We start from the raw sequence: 6,553 nt of genomic DNA on the forward strand, positions 1-6,553 counted from the left end.
TAGGCCAGGATTATATGAATTAAGACTTAAATCCAATTCATAAAAACAGATTAACTTTTTCTTTAACTAGTTAATGACAAAATGTGAAGTGTGAACTACACATGAAATTGCAAGGAAAATTCAACTCATTTCACAAAAGATTGTAATATAACGGAATTTGAGTTTACTTTTCGTTTTTACAATTTTTTTTTGTTAACCTCTTTCCTAATGCATCATACATGTTAAAAAAAGTACGGATTTTTTAAATTAATTTAGTTGGTATGTCCAAAAGAATTGTGAGGGTAACTTTAATTTCTTTTCTTTTTTTTTTGGTTGTGGGGGGTGGTGGCTGTTCCATTACGTCACCGAAAATGATGCCACCTTTCTCTTTTTGGGGTCTTCTGGTTTCTCTTTAAGATTAGTGATTGGTCTGCGCCGTTAGTTCCTCTCTGCCTTCACCGTTTGCCTCTCTCTCACTCTCCCCCCCCCCCCCTCCCTCTTTCTCTGGTTCTTATTTGCAAAGCTTAGCTTGCAGAAGCTAGAAAAAGACCTGATTGATTGAGTCACAATACAAATCTTGCAAATATATTTTCTTCTTCCTCTTCTTCGCGTTGAGGTCTCTATCAGTTGCGGGTAGAGCTGGCAACTAAACAAACACATTTTCGTTCCTCAATATCTGTTCTTTCCCAAAACGCTTTTCCACCAATTCAGCTCTTTGTGACAGTGAGACTCACCCAGAAACATCCATTTTAAAATTCTCTCCCTCACACCATTCCTTTCTTCATCATCATCATCATCCATATTTAGGGTTTCTTATTTAACCCTACAATATATAATAGACTTCCAAGCTTCGTATTGTTGTTGTTATTAATCTTAGTTGTTTCTCTCTTGGCTTCTAGAGCTTGATCATATCAGTTCATCGCAGACCTTTTGAACTGTTCCTATATAGGTTTGTCTTTTCTTTGGGATCTGATCCGACAAGCATAGTAACACAGGTTTTTGAGGAACACAATCAGTAGAGACAAGACAGTTTCTGATTTTCAAAGAGAGGTTGGTTCAATTCCCGAGGATGACTTTTTTTCTTTTGTTTCTGTCTGCTTGTAACTGTTGCTTTTCTTCCTTTTTGGTTGGTGGTTGGTAGAGTAATTCCTCTGTTGGGGGTTTGAAAATCTTTGTCTGGTTCAGGATTTTCGACTGTGGTCTTCTCAAGTTCATCATATCTATTGAGAGATTAATTCCAAGGATTTGAGGAAGGAAGTGTTGGTGATTTGATCGATTCCACGTGCCCCGATCGATCTGTAATAGTTCTCAGGAACAAGCTAAGCTCCATATAGTGCCTTCTTGATTTGTGAGCTCTCTCCTTCTAGCTTTAATCAATTTTCATATATCCATCAAAGTTCACCAGAGTCTAATTGAAACTTACTGAAGTCACATAATTTAATTTTAGCATTTTTGATTTAAAGCTCAGGACTCAAACTTAGGGCTCCACCCACCCATTTATATACCAACCCTGTTGCTTTTTCTTTCTTTTTCTCTCGTTCCCCCCATTAAAGATCTCTATAAAAGGAAAGAAATCCTCCAAGTAGTTCTGGAAATAGAGTTTTATTCTATACAGTACTTTTTTCACCGAAAAAGATTTCATCTTCTTTTTCACTAGCTTGGCCCAAGCATATTATTATTTCACACTGTCACAGAGAATCGGTAAGAAGGTTCACTAGCTGGCTTTTGGATTCATCAAAAGCATGGGTCATATATATATATATATATATATATATGAGTGGGAATCACAATGAGTAAGAAGGCACTTGTGATTGTTGATATTAAAGAGTATATAGGGAGGGAGTAATGCTGCATGCATGTCTGCTCTTTCTCATGTGTGTGTTGACTATGCAGACACCTCACATGCTTATTAATCATAGCTTTCCCTCCTTTATTTTCTCCTTCCTTCCTTCAATTTTTTAATTAAGATATAATTCTTGGATTACTATTTTTTTCACCTTCTTCCACCTTGGAGGGAAAAAAAAATTAAACAGTTCAATTAATTGGGATGGGCGCCCTGCAATTACCATAATGATCTGGAAATTATGTTATATTCCGAAAATATTTTTCTTCAGCTAAAGTATGATCTAGAAATAATATGTTGTTATTATTTACCAGAAGATAGATTTTATTTTAAAAAAACAAAGGATTGAATTATATTCTTTTCCATACATCTGTAAGGACAAACCTTATTTTCTATTTCCTTGATCGTCTATATTCTAAGGTGAGAGATATTGGATTATAAACACCAAAGCGAAATTATAGGAATGAGGAACCTTGATCAAATTTGATATTTCACTCCGTTTTTTTGCCATCCATTTTTAACTATCTAAGGATCAAACTTTTGGGATTAATTTGTTATAAAGAATTTGATATTAGCAAAAGTAGTCATTATAACCGGAAGCTTAGATTAATTATGTACTGGCAATTAACTCTGGCGATTTTTTTAAAAAATACTTTCAAGTTATACACAAGAGTAGAGAGCCATCTCCCCTAGCAGTTTTGCAATTCTTAATCTCATGTATGTGTCTAGCATACCAACTAAATTAATATTCAAAATTTTCCTATTTTAGGTAGCATAATTAATAACCAAAGAAGAGTATATGAGTCAAGAAAAGTCAAGGATTTAATCATTTACAGTTTTAGATCGATACATCATTTAAACCTATTTAATTTATATTGTTTTGGGAAGTCTAAAGTAATAATATCTGAGACTATTTCGGAAGGCTTATAATTATATCATAATTGATTGATTGTGTTATTTGTGCAGGATTCAGAAAAGAAAAGGGAGAGAATATGAATTCTTTTTCTTACGTTCCACCTGGTTTTAGGTTCCATCCTACAGATGAAGAACTTGTTGATTACTACCTGAGGAAGAAAGTCACTTCCAGAAGGATTGACTTAATGTCATCAAAGATGTGGACCTTTACAAAATTGAGCCATGGGATCTTCAAGGTACATTATAAAAACAACACAAAACTGATCAAAGAACAAATTATATTAGTTTTGATGAAAAATTAAGAATACTACTTATTTACATGTTGTTGCAATTGGTTGACTGTTTTATACATAAAATTGAAGAGATTTGCAGGATAGGAACAGAGGAGCAAAATGAGTGGTACTTTTTTAGTCATAAAGACAAGAAATATCCAACAGGGACACGAACAAATAGAGCCACAGCTGCAGGATTCTGGAAAGCAACAGGAAGGGATAAGGCTATCTATTCCAAGCATGATCTCATTGGGATGAGGAAAACCTTAGTTTTCTATAAGGGTCGAGCTCCTAATGGCCAGAAATCAGATTGGATCATGCATGAATATCGCCTCGAAACTGATGAAAATGGCACCCCACAGGCAAGTTCATGAGATCATTCTTAATCCTTTTTCCTGGTTGATAAATATTGTATATATAGTCCAAGTTTTCTGAATATATCAGTTCATCTTTAGTGTTACTGATATTTCAAATGGTAGCGTTGGACAATCAAACATCAAAATTTGATTCTTAGCTTTAAATAGATCACCAAGAACATTCGTTCTCTCCCTGAAACAAAAAAGAGTATGATTATGAGTTCTCGGATTTCTTGATCTTGGAACCAACTTTGTATATATCATCCCAAAAAACCCAGGTAAAAATTTGAGAACTCAATCATATACATTTCTTACTTAGAAGAAAACTCAGATTAGCAATAGTCTTCTGGACCAGCGAAGTAAATGGATTGACGAAAAAGAAGAAGCCCCAGTTACTTTTAGATGAATTTACTCAATAGTTATAATGTCCAGCTAACGTTTGATAATTTTTCAAGTACAAACTACCAAGTTTTCGCTTGCTTGTTGGTCAATTAGTCAATTAATTTACTTTTGTTTAATTATATATGTGACTAATTATCAGATTAAGTGTTATTGGCTTAATTTTTGTGTGGGGTACGATTGAAGCAGGAAGAAGGATGGGTTGTGTGTAGAGTATTCAAGAAGAGAATAACAACCATACGGAAAGTGAGTGAGCATGACTCTCCTTGTTGGTATGATGAGCAACAAGTGTCCACTTTCATGCAAGACTTGGACTCACCAAAGCAAAATCCTCATCCAATGTCTCAACCTAATTTGATGTACCACCAAATCCCTCTCAGTAATAATAATTACCCTTGCAAGAAAGAGTTGGATCATCATCCTCATCACATGTCATTGCTTCACCAGCTTCAAACTCGCCACCACTTTCTCCCTCAACTCCCGCTACTTGATTACCAGAACCCGAAATTGCTTCAATCTTCAGCTTCCTCGGCCGTAAACCCTAGCACCAACTTAATGGCACCATATGGCCTTGAAGTGATGAACCATGCTGTGGCTGAAGATCAACAAACTTTTCAGGCCCCTGTTTATGCCAGTAGTAGCCAAGAACAACCAGTGGACGATGAACAAGTTACCGATTGGCGAGTACTTGACAAGTTTGTTGCCTCCCAACTTAGCCAAGAAGACGTGCCTAGTAATAATAAGGATCACAACAACAATAATGGAGGCACAGGCAGCAGCAGCAACAATATTTTTCAGACTACCATGGACAATATTGCTAGTAGCGTACAATTCAGACCATCAAATTTGGAAAAGCAAGAAATGGTTCCTGAAAATGCCTCAACTTCAACCTCAAGTTGCCCAATTGATTTGTGGAAATAGTGGCCGGCCGCATGCTCTCTTTCTCTCAAAATGTTGATGATTTTGAAGGGTACATACTAATTATAGGCTGCTCATAATATAATATAATGAATTAGTTTAATTTACGCATAATATATATATGCAATATTAAGTACTACTGTTTGAATTTCTTGTACATAATAAACGTACGTACGTCAATAGCACGCATAACTCTTAACTATTTGGTGAGCTTTTGGCTTCCCTTTTAGGTATAGCTTCCCTAGCTATAGCATTAAGTTAAAATCCCGATTGAACCTTTATTGTTTTTAGGGTTTAGAGAATTGTCAGTGTTTAATTTTCAATGCATTGGATCAATGTCTGTGTTCGTTAGTATGTTGCAAAGCAATAGTTGCATAATACATAAATGTCCCTTTTCATTGTTTCTTCAACTTAGTGTTCTTCCTTTAATTTCCTTTTTCATTGACTTCAGCATTAGTCTTATCTGAATATTAAGAATGAAAGATCAAACTATGTATAAAAGGTATAAAAAGAATATTCACAATTTTGACTTTATAATTAAATACGTGGAGTTGACTTAGAAATTGATCAATTACAAAAGAAAGATGAAAATATATATTGATTTTTTAACAATATTAAACATAATCATTTCTTAAGTAGTGGAAGTGAAGTGTTGGATCTGTAAATAACTTTTTGACTTTTACTATAATGATTATATTTGTCTCTAAGTTAATCCACCAAAATTATTTAGTTTGATTATTACAATAAAACCATTGAATTTCACTCCATTACTTTTTGTCTTCCCTTGCACTAAAACCTACCTTTGATGAGCTACCTTTCTTGGAAGCAAAGTCTGACAGTATAATTTCATCCTATATATACGCAGATGCATTATAAATTAAAAATAGTATATATCAAAATATCCGAAAAAGCTGCTTTAGTTTTAATTTTCTTATGTCAAAGGACAGACAGACACACACACAGTGATATATATATATATATATATATATATAGCAAAGATTTTTCCTAATTTCTTTCCATGGTCCATGATCTTGATTTTGCTCATGTCGTTTTGTTAACTAATAAGTGAATATGTGTGTGTGTGTGTGTGTGTGTGTGTGTGTGTGTGAACAAGAAGAAAAAGATAAAATGAAAAAGAGAAAAGGAATTATAGTATTTATTACAAAGACAAAGAATGGTGGCACAAGAATGCTTTGCTGCCAAGTCTCGCAAAAGATTTGCAGATTTTAACCTGAAAATGATTCTCAGGTTTAGAAGGCAAGCAAAACACTACCTGTAATTATATGCCTCTATGTATATAGGCTGGGCCTTAATAAATAAATAAATATATATATATATATATATATATCTGTAGTATTGGCAACACATCAAGTTAGCTCCTATATGGTAATCCTTCCATTTGTCACCCATAAATCATGCGCACAAATGATTGAAGTTGTGTTGGAATCATAAAGTGCATCTGTCAAAATCCATAAAGATTATATATATAATAAGTGAAAATATATTAATTTAGTTAAAACCAATTTGATTAGATTCAATTGTGGTCGAACTAATAAACCTTAAATCAATATTTCCAACGATTTAATAATAGTCTAGTCGAACCAGAAAATTAACTCATACTTCCATAGAATTCAAATAATATTGGGACTAGTACTAACTGAACATGCATAATGTATTAGTATAATATATGATATAAATTTGGGGTCAATGGATATACAAGAAAGTTTTCAACAGCCACACACAAATTTAGGGAGCACAACATAAAATTAAAGTTTCAATATGTGCATTTGAAAGTATTATTTATATCTCACTCATCATAAGTATCAAACATACAGTGGAACAATATATATGTTTCCCTTTTAAGATATCGT

General features: G+C 33.7%; 1 pseudogene; it reads left to right on the forward strand.

The window, feature by feature from the left end:
• The first annotated feature begins 484 nt into the window (after positions 1-484).
• LOC114760973 (NAC domain-containing protein 7-like) lies at positions 485-5,086 on the forward strand (annotated as a pseudogene).
• Positions 5,087-6,553: the final 1,467 nt, after the last annotated feature.

This window comes from Neltuma alba, unplaced genomic scaffold, assembly GCF_004799145.2.
Source record: "Neltuma alba isolate B1F8T4 unplaced genomic scaffold, ASM479914v2 tig00011060_pilon, whole genome shotgun sequence".
In the NCBI taxonomy this organism is placed as follows: Eukaryota; Viridiplantae; Streptophyta; class Magnoliopsida; order Fabales; family Fabaceae; genus Neltuma; species Neltuma alba.